Source organism: Chinchilla lanigera, unplaced genomic scaffold (assembly GCF_000276665.1).
Source record: "Chinchilla lanigera isolate Chin_1 unplaced genomic scaffold, ChiLan1.0 scaffold00008, whole genome shotgun sequence".
Taxonomy (NCBI): domain Eukaryota; kingdom Metazoa; phylum Chordata; class Mammalia; order Rodentia; family Chinchillidae; genus Chinchilla; species Chinchilla lanigera.
Genome location: NW_004955409.1, coordinates 5,929,661 through 5,951,162, shown reverse-complemented (window position 1 = coordinate 5,951,162; position 21,502 = coordinate 5,929,661). Strand labels below are relative to the sequence as shown.

Below are 21,502 nucleotides of genomic sequence, written 5' to 3'. Positions count from 1 at the left end.
TATATATATATAGGATAAGATAGCCTGAACAAGGTTTCCCTGAACATGATAACTGATGTTCAGTTTCCCTGAACAAGGCAATTCCAGGTGGATTCATCACAACTTTCCCTGAGAAAGGTCTGGCAAGGGCCAGCAGTCACCTTTGTGGGCTCGTTTGTGTAGAGCCCATGGCCATTGTTGCTGATCAGTGACTCAGGCTTGGCCAAGGCTGCTGGCGTGGAAATCCCTTCCCCACATGAGGCACAGCCAGTACTCACAAGCCATGTAACATAACTCCAAGATGACACTTGGCCTTCTGCTGTCTTGTTACCACTCACGCTCAGAGCTTCCCGCTTCTCTTTCCAACACCTTCAAGTGAGTCAGGATGTTCCCATATGCAAGTAGATACTGAGGCGTAGAACATCACACCCTCCTCATCGTATCATAAGAAAGAAACCATTTGGATAGATTTCCAAATGAGCAGTACTTCCACCCTTTTCTCTTGTACACATCTGGATGGCTTTCAGCTGGCCCTGGACAGACAATATTAGGTTAAATCAATGATGAGAAAATTGCTCTAAATTGCTTTCTGCATGGAGGTATATTAATGTCATTTAATATCATAGCCAGAGATCCTTTTGTTACACAGAATAGAACTCTATTCAAATCAGCTAGGCTAAGAGGCAGTTTCACAGACAACTCCTATAGGCAAACTGACAAAACTCAAGAATGCACCTGCTTCCCTGTCTCTGAAAGGGCCTCATTGGCACTGACTTCTCTAATCTTATTTTTGCACAGAGAGAATCTTCTTGTTTTCTGAAACCTTCAGTTTGTACAAGATTGTGCTTGGCTTCAAAGATGTATCACTTGTCGGTCCATATTTCTTTCATTATATAACTCAGAGACCCTCAAATCGTATCCTCAGACCAACTGGTGAAAATATTCTTGCCATTCTGCATTAATGAAAGTACAGAAATTGAGAGTAAGTGCTTTGTTACTATAACCCAAGACACATAAAATCCAGAATCCATTTCACTCATCAGAAGAAAATTTAAATTTAATTATAGCTTAGCAAGTCAATTTTTTGAAACTGGTTACTGAATCACATTGAAGGTGAATTCTGAAAATACATTATCACTTCATTTTGGATAAAAGATAAAAGTTATTATCCTAAACTTTGTGGAAACTACTTTAAAATATCTTCCTCTGTTTCCATCAACTTCCATGGGAAGGCTGGTTTCTCTACTAACACTGCCATGAGATAAAAACACAGACACATGTTATCCCCTGACAATCGTGTTCTTGTCAGTCCAACTTAGGTGAGGTCAGTTAATCACAGAAAAGAAACATATCAATGGAATTACAGGCCTTGAGTATTAATATATATAGTGTATATCAGAACAGGCCTATGTTATTGGGAATCTCTATTAAAGCCACAAATTTTGGATAGATTATGATTATAGGACAACTAAAAGTTACAACTATAATAGAAATTCTCCATTATATGTACCTAGGTGTATAACTCCAATGGAATCATATGCACAATTTTTGTAATTATTGTCTTTTTTACTTGTATTTGTTGTATTTATATTTATTTATCAAAAAGTAACTTTATGTCCATTAAACTTAATGAAATAAGTTAGGTGTCATACTTTGAATACCATTTTTCAGTTCAATTTTTGGCAATTTGCTTTTGTTATATTTTACAAAAGTATAAATCGGATGGCACTTTGGAAATCCAAGGACAGTGATATGATTGATTGCCATAGATGGTCTGAAAAGTACTGCTCAAGTTCAGTCTCTCAGGGTGTCAACCCAAAACCTCCAGGAGTGGATCTACATAACTCGTGTTGGAAAAGGCATTGAACATTACATGGAAGAGTTGGGTAGGGGGAGCAGTTGTTGGCAGACTATATCCCAGGCTGCTATTTCAGATGCTGCTGGAGGCTTGGAGGTTAGGGCTACAGCCATCTTTTGTGTGTGTTATTAAACTCACCCTTTTATTATTCATTTTTTTTACTTTATGGAAAAAAAAATTTCCCAACCAAATAATAGACTAACAATAGTCAATGCACTGCATATTGTTATCTTCCAAGTAGTTACTCAGAATACAAAATATGGACTTAAAACTTCTCCAAAGAAGGAAGGAAGAGAAAGGGAAAACAAAATACATGTTAGTTATACTACCAGTCTTTCTTAGTTCATTGAGAAGAAAGGTTTGTGCTAACCTTTTATGACACTTAATCTAATATGATGGAACAAAATTATCAATAATCTGACCACGAATTTCCAAGCCGTGCTTGGGTGCACTTGGCAGCCGTTAGCCTGACGAGTGGGAAAGATGTAAATCAGTCTATCAAAAAGTGAGAAGACAGGCTCAGGACGATGGATGGGAAGTGGTACAAGGTGCTCTGAAGATGACACAATAGAGCAGCCGACATGTTCAGAGAAAAGATACATTATCCTCTGGTCACTGCAGAGGGAGGGAAGACATAGGTCCCAATAACACAGAGCAGGGCTCCCAGTGCATCACTGAGGAACCATTCGACCCTGTATCGTTACCTCTCCTATATGCTGTGCTTTGTTTTGTTTAATATTTTTCCTTCCTTTGAGGAGTTCAAATCTACCTACAAAAAGAACAGGATGGTCACTACCCAGGTAGGTGGTAGGTGTGGCGATCACAGAGTGGAGCTCCCTGCAGGGAGAGCCTCCTGTTGTCAGACCCTTCCTGTCTTGCCATAGCCAGAAAGAGTGCCTCACCTTGGTCACACCTTTCCTGGACACCGGCACCTGGTGACTGAGTCAGATGCGACTATAAAACCCCAATAATTTTGTCCCCAATGCTAGATATCCTAATGGGTAATGCCTTCTGCAGGGCTCCCTGCTATATTGACTGAGGCTGACACGTTTTGGATCTTAAATGTCCCCAAAGCCTCACATGCTCAAGACTTGGTTCCCTGCCAATCATGTCTTTGAGAGGTGGTGGAACTTTAGGGGTTGAGCTGGTGGAAGGAAATTAGGTAATTGAGGGTGTACCCTTAGAGGGGGCAATGAGATCCCAATTTCCTTCTTTTTTCTCTCTTTGTTTTCTAGCTGTCAAGAGGCGCGTAACTCCTCCACCGCCCACTCCCTGACATGATATTTCTGCTTTTCCGCTGGCCCAGAAGCAGTGGAGCCAGTTATCCAGGCACCGAATGCTCTGAAACCATGAGCCAAAATAGAAATTCCTCCTCTTAAGTTGATTTCTCAGGTGTTTTGTTACAACGGTGAGAAACTAATACACCTTTGTCAGATCTGTGTCACAGCTTGAAGTCTCCTTCCTCCCGGTCCTCTTCCTCTGTCTTCCCTTTAAAGATGAAGAGCTGTTCTTGAGTGAATAGCTTTTCCCCTATCAAATCTGTGTCTGTTCCCAGAGAGTCAATCCTTCACATTTCATTTTGACATAGAGCCAGACACGTGAGTCCGGGGCAAGAGAGCCTCCCAGCTGTGAGCTGGGGCTACTAAGAAAAGGCTGTGCAGGGAGGGATGCCATCACAGTAGAATCTGAGGGGGTAAATGCAAAATTGGGAGAGGGGCTTCTGAGCGAGGGGACCACATTCCTCCAGCACAAGAAATAGAAAAGGGGACTGTTCTCTGAATAATGAGGTCACATCATTCAGGATCTGCCCAACTATCACCCCTCCTGAAAACTTCCCAAAGCACACATTTGCCACCTCCGCCCCATCAGAAGCATTGGCACATCACAGGGAAACACCAGGTGCACCTCACCTTGCAGATGGGGCACACACCAGGAAGGGCTAAGCCAGGACTCAATCCTGAAGGTCACCGGAAGTCTTTGGGAGTTTTCTGGTGCACTTCCTGTCCTGTCCAAATGGTGCCTCAGAAATGCACTTGGCACCTGCAGCTAAATGCTAATAAAGTAAGGCAAGAATGGAGATGGGAGGACGTCAGGGCCTTTGGCCATGGTACAGATTAAAAATAAAAATAGAAAGCTCAAAATAAAAAGTGAAAGACCATTCAAAGCAGTGGCTCTCAAATATTAAGGTGCCTCTGAATCACCTGGGGGTCTTGTCATGATGCTAATTCTGATTCAGGAAGCCAGAGGTGGGGCCCAAGACCTTGCATTTCCAACAAGCTTCCCAGTGATGATACAGGCTGCTGGTTTAGTGGGACATCAACAATTAAGAACCAAGCCATTCATCAGCAATCATTATGCAATGATCTACTAGGCAGAGGACTTGAGATGTTAGTAATTCTGCAGAGCATACCCATACTCTCTGTTACCCAATGACCAGGAGAGAGAAGCATAGGTCTCCGACGTCTGATGCATAGGCAAGGAAAGGGCTATCTCATCTCAAATGACCATCAACCTCTCCAAGTATGAGATGCAGGTATGTGGTTTGTTTAGCTATGGTTTCCTGTCTCCTGCTATTGACCAGGAATTAGATCACTTAACAACAAATGAATTGAGTCAGCTTTTGGCCTCTGCTAGAGCCTGAGATTCATCACAGTTTCAGCTGTTGTTATTTCATCCAAAATATGATTTTCACAGGGGGAAAAAGCAGCTGTCCAAATTCTGCTCTTGGTTACTATCTTGCGACATTATTATGAAGCCCAATCACTAATACACACCTTCGCCTTGCAGTTTTCTGTGAGTGCATCTGATTACTTCATCAGTCCACTGAAGTCAGCCGTGAAGCACACTCTGATAGGGGTCACACATGAGTAAGTGCACAGCTGCGGGCAGCACTGCCTGGTTTTAGACTAGATGCTTGCTGTCTTCTTTCCCTCATTCACCTCCTTCTGCCCCGTACCCGTGAGATATGCGCTACCCAGCCGCATATGGTATTCCTGCCGCTTGACATTGAACCTCAATGTTTTTGAAACTGAGAGTTGTTTTTCTCTTCTATGTCTTTGAATCTGGTTGGAGAGAACTTGGAAAGGCTCCAAATTGTTAATGAATTCTAATCTAGCATTTTTCTTTGTGTGTGTTTATATATGCTCCCAAATACAATGATAGTTGTCTGTCCTATTGATCATCTATAAAATCACGTGAGGTAAAATTCTTCCTTCTGTATTCATGAGCCTGTGCTCACATTAAACTTACATTTAAACATAACAGAATATGGTTGGTTTCATGCACATGAAAACATTTTACCTTCAAAAATAAAATTTTTTTTTCTCTTTTGGTGATGCTGGGATCGAACCCAGGACCTCACTCGTATAGGCAAGTACTCTACCCCTGGGCTCCACCCCCGCCTCCACATAAGATTGCTTTAAACCTCAGTGGTTTTTTGGGAAGATCAACACATTTCCCTGAAATTATGCACTTATTATTCAGATTTTTATTTTTTAATTGTCTCTTCTGGAAAAGTGAGAAGACTGTCATCACTGGCCTCAGGTCACATGTGGCGGCATCCGATCTGTAGAGAATAAATACTTGCAAATACTGAGACACGCCACTGGGGCCGACAATCTCACGCAGAGAGGAAGAACAGGAAATATTAATTATAGGGTTGTGATTCCGCTGGGAGCACTCGAAGGGTATTGTCTAAATTTAGAACGAATGTGCACTGAGTGTTAGTAATCTGCCCCTCACTGCTAGTCATTTCCGCTTGTATCCTGAACCAGGCTTCATTAAGATTGAACCTGTGAACTGCACAACATATAACATTGCTTTTACAAACCCTGACTGCAGAAGGATCACAAGGGTTTCAGGATAAAATTGGAGATTCTACATGGAGCCAATAGCCATTTGTGAAGTAGAATAATAGTACGCGTGGATGCACGTATCCGAAATGGCATTGAAAAGTACAAAATGTTACACAAACTCTGAAGATCATTACTGTTCTTATTCAAAATAAGGTCGTGAGAGGGAGAGGGGTCTCTTGGTGAGAGAATCATAAATTTCCCGGGTGGGAAAATAAAATGCATACCTTTGGCAGAGAAAACAACACAAACGTGGGAAGCGAGGAGCAGCCAAGGGAAATCAGTCTCATGTCCACACTGGAGCATCTTCACTCACGCCACTTGGAGGTTAGAGGCAACTGGAGCCCAGCCATGCTGTGATTGTCACAAGGGACTTTCTCATTCCCACAAAATAATTCCAGAAAGCCCATGAACAATGGCACAGAGTGCTGTAAAATAATATCTCTGCCGTCACCTGGGATGTGCACCCTGTGACTAAGCGTGGATTTAAATATGGGGTTAATGCATCTGCAGCTCAAGGCTCCATGGTTGCCTGGGTCCTCGCCAACGCTGGTTATCTTGGGCTGCTCTGGGTCCCGGGTTGTACTCAGGAACCATTTCTGCACAAGCATTTCTGCTGCTCTGTCTAAAGAGATCACAGAAGAAAGGGTGTTGAGTGCCAGGCATCTGCTGAGATTTCTTTTCTCACTCTAAATAAACATGCACGTCCACACCTATCTGTCTTGGTTTCTTTCCTTAGTCATAGATTTGCATATGATGATTAGTAAACACTGATCCATCTCAGCTTTGCAGTAGAAAGCCTTTACACTGCCCACAAGCCTGATTTCTCAATCACCAGTGTTACTGAGCGAAAACAAAGGTCCACAGACCCGTAGGGTGCTGTGACTTCCTTTGTCTTCAGGGCTCGATCACTTTTTCTAATCTTCAGTGCTGGGCCCTGTCCATGTTAGGTAAGTGCTCTGCCATTAAGCTTCACCCCTAGTTCTCTCCTCATAGGTTAAACATGTTCCGTTTACCAGGCTCTACAAGCTGTTTTTTGACACAGCTTGGTATTGTTTGCGATCCCTAAAGGAAAGGGATTCATACCACCCTCCACTTAGAGAACCAAGGAGGGTGGTATGGTTCTGAGTGGCTTGGTCCTGACTAAGGCAGGCAGTCTGTCCCAGAGCTGAGACAGATCTCAGCTGGGATTGCACTGCATCCTTGAGAGTAAATTCTAGGTCCTGCTGCCTGGGATCCAGGGCACCTTGGCTCCATTCCAGCCATTAAACCAGTGGTTGAGACTCATGGTGACTTTGTATCCCAGGGACACTTGACACTGTTTGATGGTTACAACTAGGGAGGTTGCTACTGGACATAGCGGGTACAGGCTAAGGGTGCTACTAAACGCCATGCAAAGCACAGGGCTCCCCCATAACAAAGACCTATCTGGCTCGAGTATCCAAGGCTCTTCACAAACCATGTCTCATAAAGCCAAAAGATCTGTCTCAAATTCATCACCCCTGTTTTGCATTGTCTTGGTTACTTTTCTCTCATTGCTGGGACAAAATACCTGGTACCCAAAACTAAGGAAAGAAAAGTTTATTTCATCTACAGTTTGTGGAAGTTTCAGTCTGTACTTGGCAGTTACAAGGCAGAGTGGCACATGGCAGAGGGCTACAGCTCATGGCGGCAGAACACAGCCAAAGCAACAAGCACTAAAAGGGAGGAATGGCCGCAAGCAGCCTCTTCCTCTCCCTTACATATGCAAACTTCCACCCCAGGGCAGGTGTAGCTCTCACACCCATAATCAATCAAACTCTAAAAGCCTGCCCCGTGGCCACGTGAGGTTTTAGGGGAACACACAGACACAAACCATAACAGGTGTCTTCTTCCTCCACTGCAAATAAAATGAATACATTTTGGGCTTGAATTCCAAGTCTTAGATAAGATGTCCTTTCATACTTCTCCCTTGTGTCTTTCCAGTTCTGTCATCATTATTTGCACTCAACATTGGCTCCACCCAACACATTGAACAGAGGCAGAAAGCCCAGCCCTCACTTCTAGCTCAGTCACCACTGAGCTCTGTGAAGTGAAGGACTTGGGCTCCATGGTCCCCAGGACCTTCCCAGCAGCTCATCTGCTCCTGGGACAGCTTTCCCAGCAGGAAGACTGAGCTCTTAGGGGAATGACGATTGTTTGTGAAACACACCAAGGGCAGAGACCCAAGCCACAGGTAGGAAGGAAGCTGCCATGCCAAGAGCTGTGAGGGGAGGAGAAGGTAGAACATTCTAGAACAAAGTAGAACATTCCACAGCATCAGGCACAAGCAGAAGAATGAGTAGAATAAGAAAGGCAAAGATCATCCTTACCAGGTGTGCCATCTGCATTGCCTGCCGCACATCAGTACGCTAAGGGTGGCTTGGAACAGCCGAGGGATAGAATGCAGAGCTTCTTCTCAGCTGTATGACAACAGGACAGGTGGATGATGGCCACATGACACTGAGGTGGTAAACTAAGCACATTTGCTGAACCACTGAAGAATAATGAAATAACACAAGGCTGTGTCACTCCTGAACACTTTGGTGGAGAGTCCTACAAGAAATCCTACACGCTTCTCCCACACAACCCAGCATCACCATCAAAACTGGGAGAGCAGCCATGATACATATGACCATCTACCTCTCAGCCTCGTTCACAACTCATCTCTGGTCACAATAATATCCTCCATAGCAAAATAACCCAGTCTGAAGAAGTAAGCTGCATTTGATTTCCACGTCTGTGAAGTGTTCTTCAATTTGAAAGAGTTCTTCAGTCTTTCAAACCCGAACACTGTAGTTAAAGTCATGGATCAGTCCTTTGGTAGACTCGCTGCATCCAGCGTTGTCTGGTAGTTTGTCACGATTAGATTCTGACTATGTGTCTTGGGCAAGCTCGTCGCCGAGGGGAGCAGCATCCTCCGCTCTGCATTCTGTGAGGCGCTCACGATGTCAGGCAGTTCCATCCCGGCCAATGGTAACTCTCATTCTTGACAGGTGATGAGAGATTCTGCATTGTAAAGGTAACTGTACTCCCCTTCGTGTTACATAAAAATTTTATAGGGAGGTATTTTATTTTGAGACTTGATCATTTTTCCATTCCTAATCAAACTTTCAACATATTCATTTGCTGATCAATACTCATGGATTTCTACTCTATTTAGAGGATTCTAATCCTTTACAATCACTGTTTATTTTGATGTACAAAGCATCCCAAATTTGGTCAGTCACAGCCCTTTTGGTTAATTTCTGTGACCTTTTGACATGGTCCCCTCGTTCATCAACATAGCTTCAGTTTTGGTCACTGTGGGCTCTTCCATGGTTATTTTACTCTCTCCCATCTCTGGAGCTTTTTCCAGGGTCATTTTGAATGGTAACAATATTTAGTTAGCAAGATCTGGCCACTAGGTGTGCTTACTGGTATTGGGACATCCCTGCTCCCCAGGCACTCTTAAGAGAGAGCTAGAGATATGTGGGTCACACTCACAGACATCCCTATCAGTCTGTCTATCTATCTATCTATCTATCTATCCATCTACCTATCTATACATTCATCCATTCATCATCTATCTATGCATCTATGCATCATCTATTTACCTATGCATCCACCCATCATCTATTTGTGTCTGTCCATCTATCCATTCATCCATTCATCTATCCATCCATCCATTCATCTATCCATCCATCCATTCATCTATCCATCTATCAGAAACTATGACTTCCCATCAACACCTCTAATTCCACCCCAGCACCATGGAGATCATTCTAATTTTCTCCCTTTTCATATCTGTAACTCCCTTGTCAACAGCAAGAAACCTGGCTCCCCTATCTCTATAATATTTACTCATCTGCTCAGCTCCCAGCACACACCCAACATGCTCCTCCTGCTAACCTCCGTTGGGTTGCCCTCCTCCCTGGGGGATGCCCAGCCCACTCTGCCCAACACCATGGCTTTCAGACTGAACTGTTCAGGAAGGGAAGTGTTATGGTTTATGTCTGTGTGTCCCCCCCAAAGCCTCATGCGGCCATGGGTCAGGCTATTAGAGTTTGATTAAGGGTGTGAGAGCTGCACCCGCTCTGGGGTGGATAGTTTGCATATGTAAGGGAGAGGAAGAGAGTGCTTGAGGCCATTCTTCCCCCATTCCTCACTGGTGTGTGTTTGTTGCTTTGCTGTGTTCTGCCGCCATGAGCTGTAGCCCTCTGCCATGTGCCAGTCTGCCTTGTAATCTGCCAAGTATGGACTGAAACCTCCACAAACTGTAAGTGAAATAAACCTTTCCTTCCTTCATTTTGGGCGTCAGGTATTTTGTCCCAGCAACGAGAGAAAAGTAACCGAGACAGGAAGGTATGTAAATAGATATGCCAGGGAGGAGTGAGAGGAAAAGGGAGGGAAAGGAAGAGGAAGAGTGCCACTGCCCTCTTCATCATATAAAGTAATAGTAATAATAATAAACTTTAAGCACTCTGGAACAAATTAGTGTTCAAATTAAAAGAGCCAGCCAATGACTCTGGGCATTTTAAGCTAAGTAACTGGGTGATCACAGGGCTGTTAGAGGAAGAAGCAATGGTACAGGCTGTGCCCTTTGTGACTACCTTGGGACACTGCGGTCCCATTGGTGAGACTTGGAACTGCAGCCACTCCCTAGCAGCCAATGTTGCGAACATTTCATGGGTGAAAGTGGAGAGCTGGGGCCACCACTGATGTTTCCAGACCTCCAGGAAGCTGGAGGATAAACTGCAGAAACTGCAATGGAAAACAGCAGCCTGGCTCAACAGTCCAACAACTGCTAGCTGCAGGTAGAGCAAGTCCCATTTCCTCTCTTCCAACACCTGAAAGCATCGGAGGATGCTAGTGCCCCCAGGGCTCTGGCTTCAAAGGGTTCCAGTAGACACATTGGGTTTCCACAGACAGTTTTGGTCTGGCTAGTTCTTTAGAGTGCACTTGTTTCTCAGGTTTGCAGTCCATTCAGAGCAAAGGTGAGTGGGATGGAGGTGTGAGTCGATTCCCAGGGCTCCCCTGCCTGCCTCTCCTGGCCATGTGACCAAGTGATAATTCATCAATGTAGAGGCCCTGCGCTTTGCAGGAACCTTATAAAGTGTTAGCATTTTGGCATTCAAGACACATCTGCTCATCCATAGCCAGCGTCATGGAGCCTACACTGATTTCCTTTTCCATTCCCACACCGGGAACTCTCCACACTCCGCACGGCCCCTGCTACATCTCCCATCTGCCTGTGACCTCTGGGTCCCGCTATGTACCAGTTGTTTTCCTTCTCCTCCACATCCTCCTCAATTCCTTCCCCCTCCTCCTTTTCCTCCTCCGCTTCTTCTGATTTTCCCTCCACCCACTTTCTTTTATTTTACAGTTTCAAACCTGTCTCCTCCCCAAGCACACACAGATGTATGCACAAAACTTGTACTTTACTATTTCTTCTCTACCTCTTCTGACTCTCTGTCGGTATGAAAACAGCCCCATTTCAATTCAACGAGCAGGTTCTGACTTTGCCTAGCACTGGTTAGTGGACTTGGAGCCACAATTCTGAAAGGCAGGTGTGGAGGACATCTGGACGACTCTCCTTGAAAGAACAGCCAGATCTATCTCCATTTTGGCTAAACCTGGCCCTACTTCTGTGTACTGATGTATGCACAGCTGGCTCAGTTTTGTCCTTCACTTGGCTTTAACCAAGGCAAATGGGTCTAGCTGAGGTCCTGATGTGTGACAGGCCAGGGAAGCTCTGCCTACAGCTCCCAAATAATATGTGTGAGCTGGACTGAATGTAGCCCCGCTGTCAGCTGGGATGGAGCCTCAAGGTAAGACGCTATGACTTCTCAGTGCATAAAAAAGTACACATCAGAGCTGAAACACCAACTCCAAAACATTAGACACTGCCTCACTGCGTTATGCAGATTACTCTTGCTGCATACCTTTCTCTCTGTATATTGCAGAGGTGATTTCAGGCCTCCCGCCTAGCTCATGGCACTCACCTACTTCCCACCACTCTCACAGTCGCTCATCCCCAAGCCATTCCCCTCTTCACAAATTAATAAGACCCAGGTTCAACCCTGGGTCAAAGCTTTTTGCCAGTTAGTCATTGTTCTAGATGGACTTAGGAGGAAACACTCCAGCTCCCAAGGCCCCAAGGGGTGACTCTGGGACACGATCTACCTGCCTGTCCCTAGAGAATCCTCCAAGAGAAGCACAGTACCTGCCCTCAGACTTCGCTGGATACCACACACTTGCTTTCCTTCCTGCCTGGCTCACTTCCCTGGCTTTTCCCTCAAATGCCCCCTGTAAATCACTTTCACCTGAATCTTCCAGGGCTGATTATAGTAGAAACTGGATCCAGGCTTCCAAATAGGGCATTTTACAAGCATAAATATGAATGTTAATGCCTTACTTCTTTGGTATAGGTTTATTTAATAGTTACTACTTAGGGAAAATTTCCCTATATGTCAACACTAGTATCAACACTTGTAAAACATCATGATGGCCTGACAAGAGTCTCATTTTGCACAGGATTTCATCTTTTAAAAAAAAATCTTGTTCTCTATCTAGCTGATAAGGTGAAGTCTTTCAAGTTCTTTGGAAATAAAAGAACATAAAGTAAAACCAGAAACTGAATACCATTTCTAACTTACCCAATTAGCGAAGAACTTTTGAAAATTATCTTATTCAATCCTGGCGAAGGTGAAGTGCGATTCCCTCGTCTGCTGCTGGTGGGAGTGTAAATTGGTGCCACCCTCTGAAAAGGCAATTTGTCAAAACATGTCAAGAGCCTTTCAAGTGTCACAGCCCTTTGGCTCGGTTTATGTACTTTCAGGAGTCTAATCCAAGGAATTTAATTTGAATTTTGGATAAAAGATTTTGCACAAAGGCATTTATTGTCCAGCACTTGAAATAATTTTAATGTTCAAGAGGATGTGATAATTGAATAAAGAAATAGTTATTTGGTTAAAGAATTTTATGTGGCTATTAAAAGATATAAGAAATGCTTAATAATAAAATTTAAAACAGCTTAATAAGTTGCATTTACCATCTAGAAATAGTATTTCAACTAGGTAAAAGATGTGTACATGGGCAGAGGATATGCTCAGTAGCACAGCACCTACCTGGCAAGCACAAGGTCCTGAGTTCAATTCCTGGTATATAAAAAAAAAAAGATAAGAAGGAAATAAAGCAAAACCCACAGTAAAAATAGTATTTCTGGTTGCTTTGGAGAGAATACAGATTTTGAGTGTTTTTTCCTTCCTTCCTTCCTTCCTTTTTTCTCTCCCTGTCTACAGTTTGGGGAGTATGCATGTATTCATTTTCTAATTCAAAAACTTATACTTTAAATTATCACACATTCTTCACTTTTGCAGTTCTCTAGGAGGCATGCTATTGAACCTGGCTTGGATTCCAACCATTTCTTTTTCCTCATGATATCCACCTTTGATGTCTCCTTCAAGAGGAGACTTCCTTGCGAAGCTCTCCTGAGACTCTGTGTTATACTCTAAGGAAACCTCTTGGAGACAGCTCTGGGCCAGCAATTCTCCTTCTATGTGCGTCTCTTTCTCTTCCATAATAATACATGTGTGGGGGATGAATGTGGCATTTCAAGCATATTTCCCATCCACAGTATCTGTCATGTCACCAAAAGTGAGGAATTCTGTGAATCATGTCATCCAGTGACAAAGTCCTCTGAACCCTCACATCTGTCACAAAGGAAAGGCAAAGCCAATATGATAAACAGGAAATGCAGCCCATGGGAGGAAAAAAGTAATGTGAACACAGTAAGTACCGGAATATACGCACAAGAAAAGCTGGTGTTTATCGTTATTCTGATAGAGTACAGACATTCTAAGTAAATCCATAGTTTGTTCCTATTAACACTGCATCAGCAGCAACAGTTAAATTCCCGTGGATAATGGCAAAGATTTTTCAGTGCTATAATTCCCAGGATTCTCATCTAAAAATCCTGTGATCCCAAGCCTTCTTAAGCCACCCTAAAAAGGTGAAAATAGTCAACTGTAACTCTTGTTTTTTAAAAAAGAAATTGTAATTAATGGTCCTTTTTTCTAATTCTATATTCACTGAAAATGAATGTACTCTGATTCCCTTGGTAGCTGCAAATGCCTGACATGGAGAGCTTTCGACCTGAGAACACAATGCATCGCAGGGGATGGAGAGGAGGAAGACAGCAGCCCCGGCATACTCACGCAGGGGTCCCCAAAGCGGAGAGCAATGCTTGGCAGGAAGGGGCTGAGGGGAAAGGATGAGTAACCCAGAGAAAGGAGCTGTGGTGGGTCTGAGAAGTCGGCAGCTGTTGTTTACACATGGCCATGAGAGACAGAGGAGGATGGAGAGCCCTGCAGAGGGACTTGAGTGTGGGCTGGGGAGAGAAGTGCCTTCAAAGGCTCTGGGAAGAAATCCAAGGAGCTGGATGCTGGTTAACAAGGCCCCCATGGTTGCTAAGAGCAAGGATTTGGCTGGGAGCTGAGGGCTGGGCTTGGAACCCTGTAGAAAAGAACAAAGAATCCCAGGAGAGACCAGTGCTAAAATGCAATTGTCTGACCCTTTGGGGGTGGGAGGAAGGGGCGGGGAGAGATTGAGAGAACTTCCGTCTGTCCATCTGTGGTCAGCTGCTATTCTAGGGTTCCAATCCAAACCAGCCTGAGTAGGTGAGCAGGCTGGGTCCGTGTGGTTTGCCTTTTACCTAAAAGTTTCCAGTGACCCATACTTCTTGGGTCCCCTTTGGTTCAAGCCATCTTTGAACACAAGGTTTTGCACAATGGAAAACAGAAATGGCAAAGAAGTTTTCAGAAACCCTTGGCTTTCGACATCATGGAGAGTGGTGAGCCTGCTCCACCAATACCGTGGGAAGGAATGGCCTCCTCCCACCTGCCTGCCGAGGATTAGCAGGCAGGAAGGGGGCTGCAGCAGCCTGGGTTTGTGATTGCGCCTCATCAGCCCCCTTTCCCAGGCCACTCAGGGGGCCTTGTCTATAAACTGGAAGCCACTTATTGAAGGGAACATGAAGCCCAGGTGAAAATGTGAGAAGAAAACTCTCCATGCCTCTGAGCAACTCCTGTTTGGGAGTGGCCCACTCCTCCTTGACCTACACCAGAAGAGGCGTGATGATCTACAGCCATGTGCAAGGAGGTCCCCACCCTGGCTTCCTTCAGCTGTAACCTGGCTTTCTTACCAGCATATCTAAATGAGAATTTACAGCTGATCCTCTGTCTCCTTGATCAGGTATCTCAATAAAGTCCATCAGTCAAAGGAATTAAGTACCTTTGCCCAAGAGACAGGGAGGAGGCACAAATGCATCCCAACCTTGGTGACTGAGGTGAGATTCCCAGAGCTTGGTGGTGATGCTTGGCTGCAATGTCCAGATGGACAGGCGCATCATGATACTAGTCTTGGAAATGTGTGAACAGACACAAAGCACAGGATTTGAGACTGTTGTGTTTTTAGCTGGAACCTGAATGGTTCACCTTAAGATGTGTTCCACTCCATCCATAGAAAGGCCCAGGAGGCCCAGTGTGGCTTCCTAGCATCCACAGTATCAGAAAGGCAAGAGGGAAGAAGATTCCCCCTGGGGAGACAGACTGGGATGGACCTTGCCCTGGAGTCAGGAAAAGAAGTCTGCTCTGTTGAAAGTTCTCAGAAACTTGAGTTGGCTACTTCTACCCACGTTAAGGAAAAAGTGAAATGAAACAAGTTCATCATTGACATTATCCAAATTTCTCCTCTCTGTCTCATTATCCCATGTCATGACCTGGGACTGCCAGTCTATGTTGGCTGCTCAGGAACTAATCAAGCATTGTCCCCCACCCTTTGTCATTCAGACGTGCACTGGGCACATGGCTTTGGGATCTATCAAGAGCGCTGATGCAGCACATTTCTGGGAGTGTCTGGGTAGGTCTTGGGAAATATACATGGTCTTGGGAGCTATACATTGTCTTGGACACTTCTCTGGTACTGTTCTCCTGTTCTGCTTCCCAGTCATTAATTAAGCACTGTGCTCCATTAACCCTTCCACCATGATGCTCCTGCCTTGGAGCACCTGACTGTGAACTGAATGCCCTGGTACCGTGAGCCAAATTAAATCTCTCCTCTTTTAATTTATGGGTGCTGAGTATTGTGTCTCAGTGACAGCGAAACTAACTAATACCCTGTCTTCGTCCATTCTTGCTGCCATAACAAAACGCCAGAGACTGGGTAACTTATGAAGAACAGAAATGCATTTCTCACAGCTTTGAAGGCTCAAATGTCCAAGACCAGGGTGTTGGCAGATTGCATGGCTAGTGCAGGGCTGGTCTCTCTGCTTTACAGTTGGGACCTACTGCTGTACCTCCAGAGGAGAGCACTGTGTCCTCACATGTAGAAGGTAGAAGTGCAAAGAAGACCAAGGCTTGCTCCTTGCAGCCCACTGATCAGCTCTTCAATCCATCCATGAGGCTCCACCCTCATGACTGAATTGCCACCTAAAGGCCCCACTATTAATAAATCACACTTGTCATTAGGGTTCCTCATAGGATTGGGGGGGTGCTGCAGGTCATAGTAAACACCTGGTGTAAATAAATCCTGCCTTTTGACCAGTGGCTAAGAGATTTGAAGCTGGGCAAAAAAAAGCTGTGGTCTCTGAGGGCTCATGGTCTCTTAGAGATAAAGATGTGGTAAACAAGTGTGCTTGGCTAGAATAGAAGAATAGGTAGTCAATGGAGCCATGAAAAAGGGAATCCGAAGTTCACAAGTCAGAGTGCTGGAGGGTCAGTTGGGGAGTGAAGGGCCACACTCTTCTCTCTAAGTGACGACCTTTCATACCAGGAGGGAGCAGACCCGGGCTCAGGGTTAGGACTTAGGAGCTCTAGGAGGACAGAGCCAGCCAGCATGAGACACATGGAGTGAGCGGAGGGGCAGGGAGTTGTCAGGATGGAAGCTGATCTGAGTGTCCAGTCTTTGGAAGGCCTACTGAGATGTCTGGAGCCGGACATCATGGCACACACCTGTGATCCCAGAACTGTGGGAGGCTGAGGCAGGAGAATGGCAAGTGTGAACTCAGCTTGGCCACCATAGTGACTTAGCAAGACCCTGCATCCAAATAAAAAATAAATATTAATATAAAAAGGAGCAGGGAAGGTAGCTCAGTGTGAAGGCCATGGGTTCCAACATGAGTACTGAAAAAACAGTTTGTTTTTTCTAAACAGTGGTGGTCTCGGTGTTTGTAAAGAGGGTGGTGTTTTCAGAAACAGCTCTGTGATCCAGGATGTAAATGAGTAGTAGGTGAGGAAATCTGGTTAAAAGTTTAATCCTATAAACTGGAAGGATCTTGAATAAGGAGGTATCATGTAAGAGAAGGAGAGGCTTTCTCCGAGCCAGAGGGATGACTCAGAAGGCAGTCACAAGGCGGCTGATCACCGAAAATGATGATGAGGGACCTGCGGCTCAATACCCCTGTGAGAGTGAAGGCAGTGATGTCTGCGGGCACTGCATGGGGCTTGGTAGAAATTGAGCTCAAGAGGGAGCTGTTGAGTAACTACGGGATGGCCAGGCAGTGTGAGATCCTGGCTTCCCTGAGGAAGCCAGGGTTTCAGTCTTCAGCTAGAGAATTGGTTCATTGTCAAGACACAGATGGTCAGTCCAAGAGGGCCTTCCAGCTGTACTGTAGGTTTGGTCCCATATTTCAAAATTCGCTCCCTCTAGACGTCCTCCGGATTAAATTTTTTAATCCTCCCTACCATGATTTCAACCACAAGAAACAAATGGCTATGCTGGGAGTAAATGACTACTAGCTGTTTGGTGGACCGGTTACAGGGGAAAAGTGCTATCAAGACAAAATCTAAAATCACGTGGGGAAAGAGGAAGAGTCTAGTACGCAGACTCCTCCAACACCACCACCATATGATGTGGTAAAACCCAGAAGGCAGGTGGAACCGATGTCAGTGGCTTTGTTACCCTTAGTTATTTATAAATGGTAGGGAGGATTATTTATAAATAACTAAGGTGTAGGAAAATGCAATGATTGCTTGAGCTAACATAGGACAAAGTTGGGCTTTCAAATGTTTTCTTTTAGAAGTTCTTATTAGTATGTGTTTGTAAAGTTTAATGACATTTGGGGGGACAAATATATATGTACATATTATCTTGGTCATTTCTGATCCCTTCTCCCCTTGCTGCCGTTCCCATCTCCAAAATGGTTTTTGAGCCTTTATTTTGCTCTTTAAATTATTTCTATTTTGAGTGTCACATATAAGAGCAGGCATGCTTCGTATGAATGGGGTCTGTTTTATTTCATTTAATATCATTCCCCAGAGAGTTTGAGCCATCACCTTAGTGATACATGCATACCCATGCTAATAGAACACCACTGACTACAGCTAACTTATGGAGACATCCTAGATTACCTATCAGCAAACAAACAGATGAAGAAAATGCAGATGCACAATGGAGTACTACTCAGCCATGAAGAAGGACCTATTTGAGTCATTTGGAGGAAAATAAATGGATCCCCAAATGGTTTTCAAGTCTTTGTCCAGTGGTTTTCTGCTTTATACTAGTCTGTCTTCAAAAACAGCTGATAGAAGGGTCAGCATTCAGCACCCTACTGAGAACTAAGCATCTCCGTATTATAGAGGGGGTAGACAGAAGTTGGTGGGAAGCTTCTGAGGGAGGATGCTGAGGAAGTAGCTCTTTTGGGGAAATCTCCACGTTTGTTTTCTCCTTGGACTTCAAGGCCAGGGGCCTGCTTGCCTGGGGCTGGGACAGCAGTGAGGAATGAGATTGGCTCTCTGGGTCGTGCTATCTCTGTGCCCACTGACCTGCTCTGTGTCTGTGCATTACAGCCCAGGCTGCAGATATCAAAGCCAAAATGAGGACACTTTTCCAGTTCTGTGTGTACAAATACTCCATCGTTCTCAGATCCCAAGGAAGGGACATCATTTTAATAGTTTTTCCAGCTACTGCCCTATTACTTACCTCATTTGATTGAAAAAAGAGAGAAAGAAAAACCTTGCCCTTTTGCGGTTTTTTAACAGAGTATTTTATAGTCTGCATAATAAGGCAGTGGCTTTTGGGGGATATTTTGTCCTGTAATCGATGCCTGAGATGGCCTCACCACTGACTTGCAGTGGAATTTTTATTTGATTTGCATTTTTACATTTCCAAAGCAATTTTCTCCGGCATGATATTTTTCTTGTAAGTTACACTAAAACATGATGTAAATAAGTAGATTACATTGCTAAGTAAAGGACAGAAAAATATTAAAAATAAGCTAGACTCAGAATAATTAAACTTTTTTTAAAAGACTGGGTCAATATACACATTTCATTAAGTTTAGATACTATTAAAGTTAAAAAAAGATCTAAAATATGAATAATTCTGGAATAGCTTTGTAGATTGGAAAGACATAATAGAAACGGTTCTTTTAAAATGTATGTTGGCTTTACCATAACCCCATTGGCATATTTTCATTCAATGGATATTTATTAAATATGGTTTCAGTCACTGACCTGGGTACTGAGGACAAAGAAATTAATCATACAGAAATAGTTTTAGCTCTTGTGAACTTTTATAATCTGGCAAAGTAGAATAAATGTATAAATGGATGAGTGGGTGAGTGAGTTGGTAGATGGATGCATGGCTGGGTAGGTGCCAAATCAGACATACATGCGTATATATATTTACCTATATATTCTCACTTACTATTTTAATAAGGGTATTGCAACATTGCAATTTCAGCTGATACTGAATTTCTGCTGTGCCTGAATAGTGTTTCATTCTTGTCAGTTATATTCTTCTTAAAAATTTGCTGTTCATACCAGTTACTTAGGTTTAGTTATTTTCTTATCAATTTGAATGATATATTTATATCATCATGACATATTTACTGAAAATATTTCACAGCTTTACATATATAAATGAAACTTCTGTCTATTTGAACACGGAGAAGTTAAATAATCAAACCTATGAATCTTTTCCTTTCTGATCCATGTTATTATTTCCAAACTTAGAAAGTCTTTCCCAACATTCCTGCTCTCTTCTTTCTACCAACCTGAGTCCAAAAGAGGAGGGAAGAAAGGATACTATTTTTTCAGACCTCCTCATCTCTATGCAAATTGATTTACATGTACATGCTACCTGTCACATATTTTCTCATAGATAATCAATGAGATTATAATGCACTTATTATATTATGATCTGAGATTCTACCTTTTAATGGTAATAAACACTCCCCATATTAATACGTGCATACCTAATAATTCCTGCTGACTTTGTGTATTTATATTCTGCCAGCTAATGAATATTTACATTTGCTTTAATTGTTTTCACTATTACAATTAAGGCTGAATTCCTTATGTTTGCACATACATATTTTTCTCAGATTCTTCCCTTAGGATATATTTCTATTAACAGAATTTGACGGTGAAAAACTTTTGTTTTTTGATACGTGCTGTCAAAACACTGTCTGGGAAGGTTATGCATTTGGCAAGAGGTGAGGGTCTGAAGACACAGAGAGAACATGCAGAATCTGAAGTCCTGGGCTCCACGTGAGGCATGGTGACAGGGAGAACCTCAGAGGAGAACCCCTGGGAGAACGAGCCCAGGTAAGGAAGATCCCACCTGTCACCTGCTCATTTGTTCCTTCCACAAATATAGGATGGCTTACCATGTGCTACACGCTATGTTTTGTTTTGTTTTTTTTTTAGGTTGGGAGAGCGTATTAGGCATTGAACCCAAAGCCTCATGAATGCTGGGAAAGTATTCTAATACTGAACTACACCTCTAGCCCCTCTATTTTATTTTATTTTACTTTATTTTATTCTATTTTTTATTTTAAAGAAAATAATAAAAAAGAACAACAGCAAAATACCAACAACATAGACAAAAATAATACAAAGCAAAAATAGTAAAAATAATACAAGGTTTCAGAAGAAAATGATAGGAACTAACAGTGGTTGTTATATTACATATTGTCATCTTCTATGAAGTTGCTCAGATTACCAGATGTAGGAATGCAAAATTGATGAAATCATTCAAAGAGAATAAAAAATAAAAACAAACAAACAAAACATTAGAAACGATACAGAGCTTCACTAGACAAGATGGTGGAATTCACCAAAGGTTGTTATACTGCATATTGTTGCCTTCAGATTATTTGTTTGGATTACCAGACATAAGAATGCAAACTTGGTCAAAGAAGAAAATAAAATTAGGCATTAACTGTTCCTTTCAATAAACTATTAGACCTCAGCAGTACAGTTATCCCAGCTATCCTTCTATTTATTTTCAATTTGAGATAGCTTCACTGAATTGCCAAGCTGGTCTCAAACTTGTGATCCTCCTGTCTCAGCCTTCTGAGCAGCTGGAATTACAGTCATATACCGTTACACCTTACTAGACATTTATTTTTGTAGTACTGGGAATTGTACTCAAAACCTTTGCTCTGAGCTACATCCCCAGCCCTTCTTTCTTTATTCTTTTTATCAGATAAGGTCTCATTAAATCACTAAATTATCTGGGATGAGTTCAAACTTGCAATCCTCCTGCTTCAGGTTCCAGAGTGGGGGGACTACAGCATGCATAGCCATGCCCCCACTAGACATTCTTTACTTAAGAAACAAAACAGACAAAAAATACTGTCCTCACAGAGCAGTTTATATTCTACTGGGGAAAATAGATATAAACAAGTAAATAAGATAAAATGTGGCTATGTCATATGGAAGAAGGGCTTTGTAAAAAAATTAATAATAATAATAAAGCATGAAAAGGAGACAGGAGTGCTGAACTGAGAGGCTTTAAACTTGTCAGGACA

The 21,502-nt window shown here is 43.2% G+C and overlaps 1 long non-coding RNA gene across 1 annotated transcript in view; it reads right to left on the bottom strand.

Annotated features, from left to right (window-relative positions):
- Positions 1-12,418, bottom strand: part of LOC102015483 — a 14,352-nt gene extending 1,934 nt beyond the window's left edge. The window contains exons 1-4 of the long non-coding RNA XR_001232610.1: positions 12,345-12,418; positions 8,040-8,203; positions 5,916-6,313; positions 258-512 (exon numbers count right to left, since the gene is read on the bottom strand). This is a non-coding gene — a long non-coding RNA (uncharacterized LOC102015483). The remainder of the gene's footprint in view (positions 1-257; positions 513-5,915; positions 6,314-8,039; positions 8,204-12,344) is intronic.
- Positions 12,419-21,502: the final 9,084 nt, after the last annotated feature.